The sequence below is a fragment of the Myotis brandtii genome, unplaced genomic scaffold (genome assembly GCF_000412655.1).
Source record: "Myotis brandtii unplaced genomic scaffold, ASM41265v1 scaffold266, whole genome shotgun sequence".
Lineage (NCBI taxonomy): Eukaryota > Metazoa > Chordata > Mammalia > Chiroptera > Vespertilionidae > Myotis > Myotis brandtii.
Window position 1 is genome coordinate 4777547 of NW_005360124.1, and position 9300 is coordinate 4786846.

The following is a 9300-nucleotide window of genomic DNA, read 5'->3' on the forward strand; positions in this document are numbered from 1 at the left end:
GCTTTTCTACTTTCACTAAAATGAGCTGGGCATTAATGTTGCAGAGTCTCAGGCAAAGATACCCTGACAAGATGATGACTTTTTTTTTCTGTGTTGGGGGGCACTTATAAGTAAACAATCTTTAAAGATTGATTTTATTTTAAAAAAATCATTGTGTTAAACAAATATCCTATATAATAAAAGCATAGTATGCAAATTATCCCCTCAACCAGGAGTTGTCCGGGAGTTCGACTATGGGGCAGGGTCAGCTGGGGGAAGGCAGGGAGGCCCTAGCTGGCGGGGGCGGCAGGAAACACTGGCTAGTGGGGGCAGAAGCAGGCAGCTGGGGGAAGGGAGGGAGTACCCGGCTGGCAGCCACTAGAGACCCTACCAGTGCATGAATTTCGTGCACTGGGCCTCTAGTTAATTACATAAAAATACACTCATGGATTTTGTAAAAGGCACATTTAAAAAGCAGAGATCAGAAATATCTGTTTGCTTCAATCACTCCATTCAGTGAGTAAGACTGGTGTTCCTCTCAGGGGGAGCTGCCATCACAATGACATTTCACAGTTGCAACCCAGTAGGATGATACCAACTAGGATGGAAAAGAATGTCTTTATATTCAGAAAGCATCCCAAGTCAGAAAGCTTCCAAGCTATAGTGAGAGAGTCCCATGATTTATCTTTAGAGGCAAGCACTTTGTTAACTGAACAAGTTCTAACCAGATGTTAATTGAGCATAAAATTACAAAACTTGGCTAGCACCAGGGCAGATTGTAAATCCACTGGGTAGAAGCTAGGTTGACCTCTGTGTCCTACATGGCACCTAGCATAATTTGAGGATCTATAAATACTGAGTAAATGCATCTGGGAAATATTTGGGTTCAAAAATTACTCTTAAAAAGAAAAATCCATGTCTATTCTTGTTTTCTCATTAGTGGTTTATTATTAGTAATTGTTACTATATTCTGCCATTTATAAAAATACTTGTAAGATGCATTAATACATCTAATCTTTTGTCCAATACTACCAGTTGGGTACTATTTTCCCTATTTTATAGATAAAGAACCTGAGACCCAGCAACCACATTTTTGCCCCCAAAAGTGTGCTATGAAATAGCAGAATTATATAAATAATATGCTTTGCTCAGAAATCTCTGAGGAAAGTCTGAGTTTTTCCCAATATCCTCCAACCTAATTTGATCAATAAATTCACATATACTTAATTATAATTGGGCCAATATGAATGTCAATTAACCCACCTACTCTATTTATCTGATCCATAAAACAATACTAGATGCTTTTAAAATCTATAGGTCAGTGGTCGGCAAATTGCGGCTCGCGAGCCACATGCAGCTCTTTGGCCCCTTGAGTGTGGCTCTTCCACAAAATACCGACTTCTGCGCATGGGCCATGAAGTTTCAATCGCACTGTACATGCGCGCCTGCACGTGGTATTTTGTGTAAGAGCCACACTCAGAGTATTAAATATCTCTGTCTCCAATTTGTCATCATCTATCTCCTTTCTTCCAACCATCTCTATATTCTGTATTTTCAAACACCATCATTCTACTAAAATGCCTTCCTCAAGAATCATTAGTGAACTTTGAATCAACAAATTTAAACATCTTGCCTTGGTCCTCAATCTCTCTTGGCCTTCCTATATATCTTTTAGTATTATTGCTGATTTCTTCTCATTAGTATTTTCTTTGCTTGGTCCTCTGTAAAATGTCTTTATTCCTTGTGATCCTGGCCTCTACCTCATATTCTTGCATCTTTGCAACCAATGTTGTGATATCTCTACTGGTGGTGATAGAATGTTAGTTCTGAGTCAGATAACAAATCTGAAATTCAATAAACTAGAACCAAACTTGCTCCCTACACTGAAGATTTCTTTCCCTTCTGACTTGTCTATTCTGACAATGGGTTTATCATCATCCCAAACATCTGTAATTGAAGACTGTTTTTTGTTTGTTTTTTCCTGTTCTGGTTGTCCAGACCCACCAGTTCTTTCTTTCAAGGGCTGTAGTGAGAAAGGCCCATGTGACTGTGCCCTTTCTTTCAATACAGCTTGTGCACATATCTTTCAGATTACTATGACAAAAGCACAACTAATGGTACACTCTTACTCAAAAGCATTCACTGTGCTCCTCTTCCCATCTCAGTCCTGTTACCTACCATGTGGAATACTATGCTGACTTCTTCAGCCAAATTCCTCATTATTCCCCTTCATTCAGAACAGCATGACATAAAGTAGAAATTTATTTAGATTCTGTACCCTTTGCAGGTAGGACTGAATTCACAGCTTCATCAGCCTCAAATGCTGTAATCCCACATAGACTGGATTAACACATCATCCAGAACTTGTGTATTTTTTCATGTGTATTTCCCTGATTTTCCAAGTCAGAAATACATCTCTTCTCAATAAAGTTCTCTAATACTTGGTTGGCACCATTAACATATTAATTTTCTTCCTTTTTTGAATTGTGAGTATGCATTTGCATAGCTATCTGTTGGTTTCTTTGTATAGGTCTATCTTTGTATCTCTCTCCTCTCTCTCTCTCTCTCTCTCTCTCTCTCTCTCTCTTTCTCAATCTATCTTCCCAATATTTTATCTGTATCTGTCTTTCATTAAATATTGATTCAAAAATATTATACATATCTTAAAATGAGGAGGGCTTTTCATTTGTCATTAGTTTTTGCACACTTAGAAGCACCTGGCATATAATAAACTCTTAACTTGATGCATAAATCCTGTATAATAAAAGTGTAGTATGCAAATCATCCACCTGGGAGTTTGACCGGGGGGCGGGGCCAGTCAGGGGACGGGAGGGAGGCCCTGGCCAGTGGCAGGCGACTGGGGGAAGGGAGGTAGTACCCAGCTGACAGCCGGCAGCCACTAGGGACTCTACAAGTGCACAAATTTTGTGCACTGGACCTCTAGTAATTAAATAAAAGATGATGGTCAAGCTGTGCCAGTATTAGGAGAAAAAAATATGAAGAACATCAAAGGAGGTAGGATTAAAAGAAAATAAAAACACAAAAGGCTCATCAAGGGAAATCTGTATGTTGAAGTAAGAAAACTAAGAATAATTCACCTCTAAAAGTTAAGAATCAATAACAAGCCTAGAGTTCAATAAGCCTACAGATGTACAGAGAAGGATAACAAGAAGTAGAAATAATGGGGAAGATCCAACAATCAAATAGGAAACATGGACAAGAATTATAAATGAAGAAGCAAGATTTCAAAGTCAGCTAAGGGAGCCAATTCTCTGTACCACAACTGTCTAGATCTAAACTTTTCCAGTGTGATTTTTTTTCCTTCTGCCTTATACTTATATTTTAACAATGTCACAATGCAGGTAGTTGCAAAAGCAGAGGTTTCTTCCTGGTACCTGTTTTTTCTCCTGTTAGCAGGATTTGAATTGATGATAAATACATGTAGAGTTTGACTGCAATGCTAATTCATAAAGTGATAGCTACACATAAGGCACTGAGGACATTGTGACTACAGTTTACAGCTGAGTGCAACAGGACTCAAAAAAAACACACGTTACATTATAGTTTAAATGAATCTAGCCACTGATTTATTTTTATTAAATGTTTGAGCATATACTAGACACTGAACTAGATTATTTAGTCAAAACAACACAAGCATGGACCCTACTTTCAGGGAGCATGCAGTGTATTAGAAGAGACTGACAACAAACAGGCACACAGACAAATGTGTGACTTAATGCTGGTAAGTACAATGGAAGAAGCAAACAAGGATGCTGAAATATCAGAGAATTGGGTAGGGTATGCAATTAGTTGATTAGAGAAACCTCTTTGAGAGTTGAGAGTTGAGCTGAGATAAAATATAAAATGCTAATTATTTGGTACAAAAGGAAACATATTCTAGTTAGAGAAAACATATGAGCAAAAATGGTAAAACTGGGTTATTCAAGGAATCTATACAGAGCAACTCATTTGCAGGATGGTGAGCCCAAGAAAGAATGGTTGGAGAGATAAGATTAGACAGCTGTAGCAATGTGATTGACAAACACAGAAATAATCGGAATGAACAATAAAGCCAAAATACAATTTACAATTATATACTAAAATGATGTGAAATGAACTGGAATTGTAGGAATTCAGATAGTCTTTAATTAAATCCATTGCATGACCTATAAACACTGACTGTATATCTGACCACCCTATATAATAAAATCCTAATATGCAAATTGTCCCCTCCGGCGGTCGTTCAACTGGGAGACTGGGAGTTTGACTGCTCACTATGGCGTGTGCTGATCACCAGAAGGCTGTGTGGAACATGGTGGATGTCGGCGATGCACTGGGACCTCTCTCCAGCTATCGGGGGCATGGGTGACAGGGATAGAGGTGCGGTGAGAATGCGAGGTGTCCTCTGAGCTCACTCTCATTCCCCCTACTACCCTCCCCCTGGACATCAGGGCTCGTGCGCCGGAGAAGCCGCGCGCTCAGGTGCCGGCAAGTGTGAGGAGCCTACCTCACACCCATGCAGCCTCTTCGGGGTGAGCTGGGCCGTAGCCACGGGGGCTGCAGCCACCAGGACCGCAGGAGCTGGTTGGGCTCCCTATGGGTTCGTGCAGGAGCTGGTCTGCAAAGCCAGCTGGGAGAGAGCGTGCTGACCGCCTGGCTTCTGTGTGGCGCCACTGGGTGGTCCAGAGGCCTATGCTGCACCCTGGCCCACAGCGTCTGGCCGCGCTCACCACATCTCGGTGTGGGGACTCAAGCACCATGACTCAGGTGGAGGGGGGTCCATGGGGGCCCAGGGGCCCAGGTGCTGCCCAGGGCCCAGAGGTCAGCTGGGACCTGCCCTTCCTTGCCAGACGCTTACACTTCAATTGCTGGCTAGGCCTAGGGACTGCACCTGTGCACAAATTTCAGGCACCGGACCTCTAGTATTATGTATACTCTGACTCTATATTGTCACTATTAGTGAATAGAAATGGTTTAGTTTGGTTTGGATAATGGTATACATTCTAAAACAAAACTTACACACTTCTGATCTATCTCCAAAGCCCTCAGATTGCTCTAACTTAGAAATCCTCTTCAGTCACTTTTTCTCCCCCCACAAATTTCTCTCTTTGAGAATGATGCTCAGTTGGCATCTTTGCTTCTGGAACACATTTCAAATTCAGGGTCCTGGAGATGTCATTTTAAACAACATACTCTACCTCAGATGGAAATTCTGAGTATCTGTTGAGTTAATTACTTCCAAAAGAGACAGACAAATGAGATGTTCCAATAATATTGATTGACTGTATATTTCCTTTTTGTGTGGATTATGTCCAGCTTCTCTTTTTGGGGTTGCTATTCTCAGAGAACAATAATTCATTTCCTCTTTGGTATCACAGGAATGCCAGCAAGACATAGAAACCACATGCACAAACTGGAACCCCACTGTCTGCAAACTCCTTCGTCCTCTACTCCTAGTGATTAGCACGATGTCTTTCTTTCCCCTTTTGTATTCCTGAAATCTGCCTGGAAGGAAGTCTTGAGCATTCTAGGTCTTAGATACTCCTTGTTAACTTGCTGAACACCTGGCAAGACTGGTCTTCTGGACAGACAACAATTCTTTTTCTGAGAGATTGTTTTTTACCCTAAATTGAGAGCTAGACTCAAGCACCATAAGTGTTCAGGAAAAATTACAGTAAAATTGTCAAGAAAGTTATTCATGCTGAATCCTAAAGAAAGAGCATTAATTCAAAATTTTCACTGAAGATCATAAATTAAATGAGGGCTTTACGTCAAATGATTATGCAGCAGCCAACTACCAAGGTTCTTGTTTTTAAACTTTACTCAGTGTCAAAATTCTCCCAAGAAAGAAATCATTTACATTTGCATTAACTTAGGAATAATGTCATCTGTTCTGTATTATAGTCTGGTGTTCTTTCTCAGTTTTTAATGGTAAGATACAATAGGATTTTATTCACATTATATATTTTTTTGCCTTCCACATGGGGTATACATACATATTCACATACACAACCACACATGCATTGCACTGGAATTTCAATCCTAAACTTATATGCAGGCATGTTGTCTGAACATATTTATCAAATACAATGATGGAACCACAATTATAATTAAATAAGGTTTCCTCTTATTTTTTTCTTAAAAATATTTGGCTTTATCACTAGTGGGATGGAAAAAAACTGTGATGGGGAAAAATATGGTACCAGCCCCTATGTCTAGCCTTGGGATCCTCTCTGGATCCTAAGGAGAGATAGTCTTATTTTCATCTGAGGTTTACTGGGGCACAAGGACCAACCTGCATCACTTTGTTACCCAAGAGATAGTATAGGAAATATTTCTGTATTCAAATATTTTTGTTTAAGTATATATGAACTCTGATCTGTGGTGACATTTAGAAATGAGAAATTTTTTTCATCCATATGGCATGTAAAGTCTATAATTATAATTATACTAGAGGCCCGGTGTACAAAACTCATGCACTGGGGGGAAGGGGGAAGGAAGCATCCCTCAGCCCGGCCTGTGTCCTCTCACAGTCTGGGAGCCCTTGGGGGATGTCAACCGAGAGCGGGCCCAAGCTGTCAGTCGGACATCCTTAGCCCTGCGTGGGGGTGGGAGAGGCTTCCGCCACAGCCACTGTACTTGCCAGCATGAGCCCGGCTACTGGCTGAGCAGCGCCTCCCCTGTGGGAGTATACTGACCACCAGGGGGCAGCTCCTGCATTGAGCGTCTGCCCCCTGGTGGTCAGTACGTGTCATATCGACCAGTTATTCCGCTTTTGGTCGATTTGCATATTAGCCTTTTATTGTATAGGATTAATTGTGCTTCAACACTATGGTTACAAACAAACACACACTTAATGCTAGTATAAATGTGCACACATATGTAATTTGGCTTATCTTTATTTCCATCTTTTCTTATTGAGCAAGAACTAAGGCCTTACATGACTTTGATACCTATCTCTATTGGCATCAGAACTCCAAAATTTGCTACAAAATTTCTTCTCTGTTACTCTTCCTCCTCTCATCTTCTTCTCCTTGCCCCTCCCTAAGCAAGGTCCTCTTACCTCTCTCCTCAAAATCCCAACTCTGAAGAAAAACATGGAAGACTCTGTATGCTTGAAAAACTTGTCATAAAAATTTAAAGATATAGACAAGACTGTAGATTTTTCTGAGATTTAACATTTCTCCTTGCTTGGTGCACCTTTAGCAGGTGCCTACTGTTATGTAGAGTGAATAAAAATCTAATTCCAACTGCCCCTGATGGCTGCTTTTGTACCGTTGGGTTAAAGGTATGCAGGTGAACAAACAAAGAAATGTATAACTCTGTTTTATCAGGAGATGCCCAGATCACAAAAATAGCCCATACCTTCCATTTAGAAAATCTGAAGCATTAGGACCTGCAGACCTTATAACCTCTATTGCCATCAGTTCTGTTTTGTTAGTCATGCAGTATCTTCCAAAGAGAGTCATATTTCCTCTGAGTAAGAAAGATCATTTCACTGTCATGCTTGTTCAGTCCTCCCTGGAGCAGGAAGTGGTATAATATGTGTGTCCATCTTTAATATACTATTTTCTTTTTATGATTTCAACCTTGACCTCTGACTTGATTGTCCACTCTTTTAACCATTAGTGTTTCTCTAGATCTTAAAGCAAAAGCTATACATCTAATACATAAAATGACCTTGGTAAGATACACATGCTGCCATCTTATAAATTATTTTTGTTTAACATGATATAACCGCAACCAGCATCAGATCAGAACCCATAAACCAATAAATTGTTTTTGCTAGTTGGCTGTTAGCAGAATGTTAAGAATGCTAAGGCACATCTCTAGCAAAACTACCCTAAAGCTGAAGTTGCATTTAAAGTAAGTTCTCTCAGTGAGAGAGAGAGAGAGAGAGAAAAAAAAAAGACACCAGATATATTAATGCCCTTCTCAGAAAATGAGTTCATCCTATCTAATATGCATTAGAAATAATCTACTCATTTGATGAAAGGTTTGCGAAGCGTGAATAAAGGGCCAGGCTGCTTGTCTATAGCAGCAATTAACAGAATCACACAAAGCCTATTTCAGTGGCCTATTTTCTCAGGCCAGCCATCAGTGTAATTATCCACATTAGAGGAATTTTCTGAGCTCCAGGAGAGTTCATAAGTCAAAGGAGCTGAAGTTCACTCTGGGGAATTTAACTAACTGTTTGGTTTTAATAATTTCTTATCAAATCATCTTTAAGGTACCAAAAGACATCATTCCCTCTGGTCTCTATAAATATCATCATTTTTGCTGCACTGACATCAACACAAAGTGCTATCATGAAGTCACTCTGCATTTTTGAAGCAACTTCTCTGAGGGGAATATGAAAATCACGTTCTTGATAAAGAAGACATACTTTTTTTGTTCAAGTTGTGAGCATGGGCATGGGCAAAAAGTGAAGCTCTTTGCATACATTTTCAAAAAGAAAATATATACTAAAAAGGTATATTACAAATATGCTGATTTACAGGCTTGCAAATCCAAGGTTACAAAAGCAACTTTCCCTCTCTCAACCTATGGCCATTTCTCTCACACTGAAATTTATTGGTGCTGAAATGTATTATAGCTAAGGGTGGGAAAATCAGTATTTCATTCACAAAAATAAGAAATTAATGAATACACACTAACACACACTATGCATATACACACATAACACTGACACATGGTATTTATATGAAGATACACCAGACATCCTATATAATAAAAGGGTAATATGCATATCGACAGAATGGCAAAATGACCGATCGCTATGACTGAGCAGGCAGGCAGGTGAGCGGTTAGGGGTGATCAGGCAGGCAGGCAAGTGGTTAGGAGCCAGCGGTCCCAGATTGCAAGAGGGATGTCCGACCCGAGGGGTCCTGGATAGAGTGCACGCAGGCTGGGCTGAGGGAAACCCCACCTTCCCTCTCCTCCCCTGTGCATAAATTTCATGCACCAGGCCTCTAGTTATATCCTATCCTGTATAATAAAGAGCTAATATGCTAATTAGACCAAACAGCCAAATGACCTTCTGGACGAACCTGGGGCTGTGAGGGCTGGCCGAGGCAGCCAGAGCTGCAAGGGCTGAACCCGTGCACAAATATCATGCATTGGGCCTCTAGTCTACACTAATAAAAGAGAAACATGGTAATTAGCGTACAACCGCTAACCTTCCCATTGGCTAATCAGCATATCCTTATGCAAATTAACTGTCAGCCAAGATGGCGGCCGGCAGCCAGGCAGCTGGAAGCGAACATGAGGCTTGCTTGCTCCAGTGACTGCAGACTCCAACGTTCCCCACCTGACTTGCCG